Here is a 10,680-nt window from a genome sequence, read left to right as displayed (position 1 = left end):
GTGCAAAGTGAGGACAAGCTCAGCCAGATGGAGGAGGGTGCTGGTAGGGATGGGGACAGTTAAGGCCTTCTTTCTCAGAAGAAGTAGAGGCCCTAAGACCATCCTGATAGGCGATGGATGTGTGGAGGGACTACACATCTATGGTAAAGGCTGGTGCCTGGAAACTGGAAATTTGAAATTGACAGAAAGCGTCAGAAGAATTGTATGTGAGGAGGGGCTGGGGACAAGGGGGCAAAAAAAGAAATCAAGCCAAGGTAGGAAGAAATAAGTTCTGTGGAACAGGAACAGGCAGAAAAAAAGGTGACTGCCCTGGCAGTCCTATTTCTGGATTTTGGGAAGAAGGTAGAAACGGCCCGAACAGGGTTTTGGACTGTGAGCTGGGAGGTTGTGTGGGAGAGAGCCCCAGGTGAGATAAGGTTAGTGATGGTCTTGGAAGCAATTGCCTGATGTGTGATGGTGGGGTCATGGTCCGGGGGAAATAGGACAAGGTGTCTGATCATACTATTCACATTCAATAAACTGTTTTGTAAAATATATGTCTCACAATCCAATAATGTTCTTTGCTGGGCAGCTCATAGCAAGTGAGTTGGCTAGTTTTGTAGAAAGAGGAAGAAACGGAGTTAATGTTTCAGGTTGGTGACCATTCATCAGAACTGGGGAATCTTAAATACATGAAAGTTTTAAACATGTGCACAGACAGGAAGAGGAGAAAAGAACAAGATGGTGTGGAAAGCAAGAGAGATAAAATGACGAAAGGGAAGGAGGTGTCGGAAAAGGGGATAGTAACAACACAAGAAAAGAAACAAGAGGTGGTTCTAGAGGAGGAATAATGAGACGAATGAACATGATCTGAAATTATTAAACTAAATATTAAGTCCAGGAGGCAATGAAATTTCTAGGTGAGAGATGATGCATATTTTAAATTAACCTGTTTGGAGATATTATGACACACACCCCCAGGACAGGTGGGACTTGAACTTGGACCATCTGGCTGAAGGTAGGGACATTATCATTATGCCACAAGATCCTTCAAGAGTGGCTGTGTTTGGAGGGGCATGTTGTTCCTCAAGCTTATATGGGGTTCACTTGGAACAGTGTGACAGCCAAGGACAGAGAGGTGAGATTGGAAGAAGAGTGAAAGTTTTCTGGAGTACGCATTGGAATCTTTAAAGCTGGGAGTTTTGTTTTTAGACTGAACAATAGTATTCTGCAACAATCACCCAATAGAGGCAGCCTGGGAGATCCCTCAATAAGTAATTCACCTGCTGAGTCCACAAAGCCTGTCCACCATCTATAAGGCACAAGTCAGGAATATGATGAAACACTCCAACCACACTCAAGAAGCTCAACATCATCCAAGAACAACAGCTCACTCAATTGGCACCACATACACAAACATTCACTCCCTCCACCACTTATGCTCATTTGCAGCTGTGTGCACCATCTACAAGAAGCAGTACAAAAATTCCCCAAGGCTCCTTGGACAGCACCTTCCAATCCTGTGATCACTCTCATCTGGAAGGACAAGGGCAACAAATACATGTGAACACCACTCCCTGCAAATTCCTCTCCAAACCACACACACCATCCTTACTTGGAAATATACTGCTGTTCCTTTAGGGTTGATGAATCAAAATCCTGGAACTTCATCCCTAACAGCATTGCGGATATACGTACGCCAAATGGATTGCGACAATTCAAGAAGGCAAGTCATCACCACCTTCGAGATGGGCAAAAAATGCTAGCCCAGCTAGCAATGTCTATATCCTATTAATGATTAAACAAAACAAGCACAGGAAATGTGTCAGCTGCCCTTTCACGTCCTTCCTCTCACCATCCAAGGCCCCAAATATTCCTTGCAGACGAAGCAACAATTTACTGATACTTCTTTCAATTTGGCATACTATATTCAACTGTCACAGTGCAATCACTTCTATATCAGGGAGACTAAACGCAGATTCTGACATAAGGTCATCAAACTGGAATATCAAATTATTGCTCTCTCCACAAATGTTGCCTGATGTACTGAGTATTTCTAGCATTTTCTGTTCTTATTTCAGATTCCCAACATCCACAGGATTTTGCTTATGTACAGTATTCAGGTTAACTATGTCTTTTATTATGAGAGATAATAGGAACTGCAGATGCTGGAGAATCCGAGATAACAAAGTGTGGAGCTGGATGAACACAGCAGGCCAAGCAGCATCAGAGGAGCACAAAAGCTGACGTTTCTTTGGTGCTCCTACGATGCTGCTTGGCCTGTTGTGTTCATCCAGCTCCACACTTCGTTATCTTTTATTATGAAGTGGCTTAACACAAGGGGGTGCTAGAGATTAAAGTCCCTCAGACTTCAAAAGTTCCCATTCATAGGCCAGAAATAAAAGAAACAGCTCTTTAGCTTTATTCATTCCAGCAAAGTATCAATATCAATGTCCACCTGCTGGCGTGGTCATACATGTCCATATGAAAACAGATTAGATTCCCAGTGTGTCATAGTTGTTCAGCTTACCTCACTGTCTGCGAATTAAGGATACCAGTGTTTGTGGAACTGTATCTCAGCAAGTATCGACAATGGCAGCTAATGTAGAGATTAAAATCAGGAAAAGAAGATTTACATTAATTCTTTTTTCCATTGATTTTCTAAATAATTCCCACCCTGTGCGTATTATATTCTGTGTCTCAAGACCAGCTGCATCACACGCTCCTTCAAAATTCCATCCTCAATCTATATTCCAGCAATCTACCATTTTCTCTCTAACGTTCCTTTTGGTGGAAACCTAAAAGCCACTGATTCTATCTCTCTCCCTGCTACTGTTTTATGGATTGAACCTATTCAGCCACAAGGCAAGTCTCTGAACTTGTATTCACAAAGATTCAATTGCCTTAGCTTTCTCTATCTTTGTAAATTCAAGCCCTATAATCCATCACAAATTCTCCATTCCCAGATTTTGGCAGATCATGCATCCATTCTCCCTTAGCCCCACTATTAGTGACCATGCCTTCAACCATCTAATTTCTGTGCCCCAGAATACCCCTTTTCCAAACCCTTCTGCCTTTCTGCTTTCCTCCTTTAAGATCCCCCTTCAACTACAGTCAATTTCCCTTATAGATCTTCAGGTTAGTCTTGATTCTTTTTCATTATGCCTCTGAAATACCTTGGGATCTTTTTCTGTATTAACAGTGCTGTATAATGACAAGTTACATTACAAGTGCAAAATCCAACATGATTTCTTGCTGTAATTATGATTTAAAAATTAGCACATGGTTGCTATAAACCCCCAATATCAAATATGAGCTTATAGTGCCATTAAGGGGAAGTATCATTAATTGTGTGTATGCTGTGTGAAATTCCTCACTTGAGGCAAATTGAAGTATAATCTTCAGAAGATGATACTGTATGTAACATATTATTTTCTTTGCATGAATGGCACCATTATATATTGTGACTTTAAACAGGGTCCCAAAACTCCATCACTACTTTAAATGGGCACCAATGCCTCTTCAGTGGTGTTAAATAAATTGTTGAATAATACTTCAACGTGAAACTCTGGCAACCAAACAAGGCATTGTCCATTCACAAAGACTGTTGTCTATAAGTGCAACAGAACACAGTTAAAAAGTAGAAACGTAAGGATTGAATTTTAGCGATTCCCCTTTGTTAAATCCCTTCTGACATCGTATTGGAATTGCCTCCATTCTACAACCTATCTTCTTTTCTTGAACACCTACTGAGACCTGTCATTGTTAGCCATGCCTTTGATTCTAATCTAAGCCATTCTTTTTCCTTATGCCTTGTAATCAATATGCCCTTCTAAACCTGATTTGTAAAAATCTCTGATGTCGTTATTTATGTGAGGAACTCTACACAAGTGAAAAATTATTGTTGTTAATTGTAATTGCTAGTAGGCAATTGTTAAAGGAAGAAACTAGAGCCTGTCATAGAATAGATTTTATTCACAGAGTGAAACAGTACCTTTATATATCTCCAGACTCTCCTGTAATCCAGTGTCATTATGTGTCTCTATAATGTTTTCAACTGATTTTAAACCAGGGACATTTCACAGATAAAGTGACTGTGACAACCACTTCACTACAGAAACACTTTAAATTATTAAGATTCAGAGACAAGAGTACCAGCAATTAAGTTATGGCTGACACATGTGTATTTTTAAAAAGTTTTTATAATTTATTGATTCTCTATGAAACATACAGTGCACAGATAATCAGTTCAGCAGAAATCACAAGCTAAGAAGCAGATTCACAAATTAGCGTGCACTCAATTTCTTATAAACAAATGGTAATTTGGTAGTCCAGAAATTAAGTATTGCTGAAAATGTTCTTAGAGATGCTTAGTCCATTTATCCAACCTTCCCTCCATTTTTAAGGGTGATCTTGTCAATGGGAGGTAAGTTTGGGTACACCTCAATGTGCGTCATATCCTGAACAGGGACTTAAACCCAGATTTTTTAAAAATTCAGACATATTATGACACACCTCCACAGTACATTGGATGTGAAGCCAGACCTTCTGACCCAAAGGTGGGGATACTATCACTATGCTGTGACACATTAAACCCATCAACCCTTAGTATAGTTTCAAGAAGGATTCAGTTTCAAAAACAAATCAATCTGTTCAGATACGTTGTAACACGCCTCCAGGCTGGTTGGGACTTGAATCTGGATTGTCTGCTGCAAAAGTAGGGACACTTCCACTGTGTTACAAAGCACCTTTTAAAAGAGGTATTTTAATTATTTTTAATCAGTCCATTCTGAAATGTCTCCAGAACAGGTGGGACTTAAACCCAGACATAGTAACACTATGTTACAAGACCCTGAAATAGAATAGCTTTTGCATTTTTTTAAACCTATGTTCAGGGATGTTATGACACACCTCTGGAGCAGGTGGGACTTGAACACAGGGCTCCTGGTCCACTGTACCACAAGAGGGCCCCATAGGTCAGTTTTTAAAAAATATTTAACCTATTTTTTTCTAATCAACCTGTTCACAGATACACATACCACTGGAGCAGGTGGGATTTGAACTCAAGCTTGCCAGTTCAGAGGCATCACTGCATCAGAAGAGGGCATTGACATAGTCCTTTTTTAAAAGTTTAAAGCCATCCTATTCAGATATATTAATGACACACCTCTAGAGGAGGTGGGGTTTGAACCCAAGCCTCTTGACTCAGAGGGTAGGGACATGACCACTGCACCAGAAAGTGGCCCTGAAATAGCTGTTTGTGTTTGAGTACTAAACCAACCTCTGCCTGTTTCAATTGATACAGCTCACAGCCACCCCACTGCCTATGTGAAACCATGTTTCCTATCAACTCAATTTGCCCTTCCTTCTGATGTTCCATTTTAAGCTTTTTCTATAGCCATAATTTTGAAGGTTTTTTGTGATGCAGTGAGAGTGTCCTTACCTCTGAATCAGGAGGCCGGAGTAAAAGTCCCAAATGGCAGAGGTGTGTGAGAACATCTCTGAACAGGTTGGTTAGAAAAATAAGTTAATTTTTAAAAATGCCATTCCATATGATCTTTCATTTCAGGCCTTTTGGAGAGTTATAATTTTGAAGGGCTCTTGTGATGCAGTGGTAATGTCCCTATCTCTGAACCAAGAGGCCTGGATTCAAGTTCCACCTACTTCAGAGATGTGTAATAACCCATCTGAACAGGTTGATTATGAAAATATTGAGCAATGATTTTAGACAGCTTTCTTGTGGTGTAATGGTAGTGTTCGCATGTCTAAGCCAGGAGGTCTAGATTTAAGTTCCACCTACTCCAGAGGTATGTCATAATAACTTTGAACTGTTGATTAGAAATATCTGTAACTGTGATGTTTCTCTCTGGCAACAGGAGCAAGTTTAGGTTCCTGGCGGTTCTGCATTGACAAAGCAGCTGATGGACAGTTCTGAGACCCAAAGCATTAACTCTGTTTTCTCCTTCACAGATGCTGCCAGATCTGCTAGGCTTTTCGAGCAACTTTGTTTTTGTTCCTTATGGCAGCAGAGTTGAGTTTGGGTTAGTGCAGGACCTGATGGCATTGGCAGCAGCTGCATTGGCAAGGTCCAGTGAGGATTCATAGTGGCAGGTACATTGGTGGAGGCAAGATGGTGCTGAAGAATGGCAACTCTTGTTCCAGTGGTAGCGACACAGCAAAGAAAACTAATGGTTGGCCACCAGGCTCACGGCCTATAGCCGAGCATTTAACAAAAAGGACTGTAAAGTTGAACGAGAGATAATGGGAACTGCAGATGCTGGAGAATTCCAAGATAATAAAATGTGAGGCTGGATGAACACAGCAGGCCAAGCAGCATCTCAGGAGCACAAAAGCTGACGTTTCGGGCCTAGATGTCTCTGATGAAGGGTCTAGGCCCGAAACATCAGCTTTTGTGCTCCTGAGATGCTGCTTGGCCTGCTGTGTTCATCCAGCCTCACATTTTATTATCTTGTAAAGTTGAACAGTTTCTTTATTTTTCTGCACTTATATTCTGTGTTTTGGTTTATTATCATCTGTTTTAAAATGGCACTGGTGAGTGACAATACTATATGACACCACTATATTTTGTGACAAAAGACACATGATAATAAATAAATCAAATCAAGCCTAGTTCAACCTAACGTACAACTCTTGATAACTTCTTACATTAGGCAAGGATAGGATTGGACTGGAGTGTCGTGCTCTCTAAAGGTCAGGTAATTTGACCAATTCTTATGTGAAAGTTTACAAAATGGCCACCCCATTGAGGTGGTTGAAGGCGCCAGAAGAATTCCCAGCTTCTCAGTAAAAGCTCACTGTCACAGTGGGGGGAGAAAAAGGCAAGTAAAAAGACAGTCTTATTTTAATAAATGCTACTCCCACAAACAAAATGAACTCCACGTTCGGATTTTCCCAAAGCCTTAGCCATCTTTGCGACCTCCTCTAGTCCTGCAATCTTTGGTGATTTAAACACTCTTCCAATTCCAGCCTCTGGCGCGTACTAACCAATTTTCCGTCACCGGTGGCCATCCTTTCACCTACAGACAACCCTACCCGCCACCACCCTCCTCTTTGAGGGCACTTTTTAAAGCCTACTTATTTGACAGGGGTTTGTCAGCTGACCTATTTTTTATGTGACTGCGTCAAATTTTGTTTGGCAATATTCTTACGAAGCAGCTCGGAACATTTCACTTCAAGTGCGTTTATTGATAAAAGTTTTAAGTCAAATTACCGGTCAGTTTAAAGGCAAAATTCTGGCAGATGTTGGAAATCTGGAAGAAACGATAAATGACTCCGGTCAGGCAGCATCCGTGGGTAGAGAAATCAAGGATTTTGGTCGAAAACCTTTTACTGGTTAGTCTCTGATCATAAATCCCACGCTTGGTATTTTTATAGATATGACTAAAGTTGTCAGTAAAATTATTTGCCTTTTCGGTTGTTTAATTGATTATTGACAGGTCTGGTTTAATGTTTCTGGTGTTGTCTTGCTGTTAACAGCCGTGGTTTGTTGTTTTGTTCGCTCTGGGTGCAGTGTGTGGTGTTACTGCTAGATTTTCAACCAATCATTAGAAAAGCGAAAACAAACTCTTTTCACGGGGAGGAACTCGTGCCACACAAGCGGAAACCTCTCGAGCTTCGAGCAGCCGTTCCGTTCGCAGTTTCACTTAGTCTCCAGATAAGCAAACAGTCGCGCAGGAAAATATTGTCTTGCAACCATTAAAGAAGTTTGTTCAGGAAAAAAAAGCCGCAAGTCAGAACGCAGTGTATAAATACAAGAGTTAAATGGAAAAGAATCCACCTGTGCTTTTTATGTGAGGTAAAGTGGGCCAAACTCGGGTGTGTTCGACTTTCGCTTGGACTGAAAAGTATGAAGTCTCTTTAATTCGCCCTTTTTGATGTCCTGAATCCAAAGTTCTCAGAAGGAACAAACTATGAGTGTCTGGATTTTAACGAGTTTTGTTTGTTGTTTGTTTTAAATCGCTAGCCCCAACTTTTACCACTTTTGCGCTGAAAACATTTTTGTAAGGCTGAAAAGCGAACTATTAGCTCAATTTTGGACGTTTGTCTCGAAAGAAACAAATGAACGCTTCTTACCAAGTTGTATTAATACCGAAGATTTAAATCGTTAGATTTGTGATGTGGTTATATTATCGATGTTTGATTCAGGTTTTTATAAGAAAAACTTGATTGACGCTAGTGAGGCCGGCGATGTTTCTTCGAGCCAATTGGAAAAACACCGCCCGTATTAGACCAACCCAGTTATATTTTCCTCTCTTCCCGTTGGCTACCTCAGATGCTAATCATTGTGGTCACCGATCTTGATAAGGCAAACGTGGGATTTAGTGCGATTAAAAACAGAAAACGTTGGCAATCGGGTTAAGCAGTTTCTGTGGGGAGAAGGACCATAATTAAATATTTCAGTTCCTATATCTCACCCCCACTTCATCAGAACGCTTGAATTGAGCCAGGAGGTGACTAGTTACTGCGATCGAGCATTTTAAAAGTATGCTTTTAAAGTCAAGCAACTGGCTCGAATATGGAGTTTGATCAAAAATGTTTTAATCACAAACTGAATTTTGAAGTGTTTCGTTTGTAGTGACCATAACTAAAATACTTATTTATCGCTTGTGGTTCTTTGTTTTGTCACTTTAGAAGCAGGATTAGATCATTTGACCCCTCGAGATTGTGGTTGATTTGATGGCGGACTCCACACCCCTCTCTGTCTGCCACCCACTCCGTAACTTTTTTGACTTCTTCGAACGTTTCTCCCACATCGATATCTCGAGCATAATACTGACGTAGATCGTCATGTATGCTGGTCACGTGTTCCTTAACACCGCCCAAATATTCTTTTGTATTATGTAAGATCTGTGCCGTTCAGCAAAGATTGTTGGATAGTTTACAAGTATAATGACTATGGTATTACCCTTTTGTAACAAATGCTAATTTAAATAGACAAATTATAATGAAACGTACGTGCATCAAGCATACGTGCTAACGCACAGCTTCCATCATTCAGTAATAGTATGAGGCTTGAACAATGGTGGTTGACTGTAAACGCATCATGGGTGAGCAGCGTTCTAATGCTGCCTACTGTGTGTGCACTTTTCAGCAAGAATCCGCAGTAGGATCCCTGGTTAATGTTTCTCTGTCTAGTCTTTAGGGCTGACTATGATTTCTCAACTACCACCCTGGCTGTGGTGCGAATAAGACTTTGTAATACAGGTGACTGAATAATAATGTTTAATATTCAAACTTGGAAAATTACAATATCTGATAACTAATTTGGTTTTGGTTAAATTTTACAATTCTCAAATTCCTGACTGGCAGTTTATCCAACATGAAAAGGAGTGCATTAGTTTGTATGTAGTGGCAAAATAGATCATGCCTATAAGATAACAAGATGTAGAGCTGGATGAACACAGTAGGCTGAGGAGCAGGAAAGCTGACGTTTCGGGTCTGGACCCTTCTTCAGAAATGGGAGAGGGGCAGGGGTTTTGAAGTAAATAAGGACAGATAGAAGACGGATGGTGGAGAGGACACAGACAGGTCAAAGAGGTGGGGATGGAGCTAGTGTAGGTGTGGAGTTAGGGAGGGAATAGGTCATTCCAGGGAGGATGGACAGGTCAAGGGGGTGAGATGAGGCTAGTAGGGAGGAGATTGGGGTGGAGCTTGAGGTGGGAGGAAGGACAGGTTAGGGAGGTGGGGACAAGCTGGGCTGGTTTTGGGATGATAGGTTGGGGGAAGGGAGATTTTGAAGCTTGTGAAATCTGCATTGATACCATTGGGCTGTAGGGTTCCTAAGTGGAATGAGTTGCTCTTCCTGCAACCTTCAGGTGGCATCGTTGTGGCACTGCAGGAGGCCCAAGATGGATATGTCATCTGAGGAATGGGAGGAGCAGTTGAAGTGGTTCGTGACTGAGAGGTGCAGTTGTTTAGTGCGAACCGAGTGTAGGTGTTCTGCAAAGCAGTCTCTGAGCCTCCACTTGGAGGCTACTGTGCGAACAGCAGATACGGTATACCACATTGGCAGATGTGCAGGTGAATATCTGCTTGATGTGGAAAGTCGTCTTGGGGGCTGAGGCGGGGGGAAGGTGTAGGGGCAGGTGTAGCACTTCCTGCGCTTGCAAGGGAAAGTGCTGGGACTAGAGGGGAGTGTGGAGTGGACACGGGAGTCACGGAGAGAGTGGTCCCTCTGGAAAGCAGATAAGGGTGGGGAGGGGAAAAACGTCTTTGGGGTCAGATTGCAGATGGCGGAAGTATCGGAGGATGATGCATTGGATCCGGAGGTTGGTGGGGTGGTGTGTAAGGACGAGGGGGATTCTGTTTTGGTTGTTATTGCAGGGAGTGGGTGTGAGGAATGAGTTGCGGCAGACACGGTCGAGAGTGTTCTCGACCGCTGTGGGGGAGATGTTACGGTCCTTAAAAAAAACGAGGACATCTGGGATGTTTGGGAGTGGAATGCCTCATCCTGGTAGCAGATGTGGCAGAGATGAAGGAATTGGGAATCGGGGATGGCATTTTTGCAGGAAGGTGGGTGGGAGGAGTTGTATTCTAGCAAGCTGTGGGAGTCGGTGGGCTTGAAATGGATATTGGTTTCCAGGTGGTTGCTAGAGATGGAAACACAGAGATCCAGGAAGGAAAGAGGTATCGGAGATGGTCCAGGTGAAGTCAAGATTGGGGTGGAAGATGTTAGTGAAG

General features: G+C 42.0%; 1 protein-coding gene across 3 annotated transcripts in view; it reads left to right on the top strand.

Moving 5' to 3' along the window:
* Positions 1–7,122: 7,122 nt before the first annotated feature.
* The window catches only part of LOC125448210 (signal transducer and activator of transcription 5B-like), a 117,175-nt gene continuing 113,617 nt past the window's right edge, over positions 7,123–10,680 (top strand). For 2 of the 3 annotated variants that reach the window (XM_059643456.1, XM_059643454.1), the window contains exon 1: positions 7,586–7,795. The gene's annotated coding sequence lies outside the window, so the exon portion shown is untranslated. Of the gene's footprint in view, positions 7,333–7,585; positions 7,796–10,680 lie in introns of those variants that run through there. The other variant, XM_059643455.1, reaches the window with a different exon arrangement.

This window comes from Stegostoma tigrinum, chromosome X (genome assembly GCF_030684315.1).
Source record: "Stegostoma tigrinum isolate sSteTig4 chromosome X, sSteTig4.hap1, whole genome shotgun sequence".
In the NCBI taxonomy this organism is placed as follows: Eukaryota; Metazoa; Chordata; class Chondrichthyes; order Orectolobiformes; family Stegostomatidae; genus Stegostoma; species Stegostoma tigrinum.
Note: the sequence above shows the minus strand (reverse complement) of the source record. Positions and strands in the feature narration are given on the sequence as shown.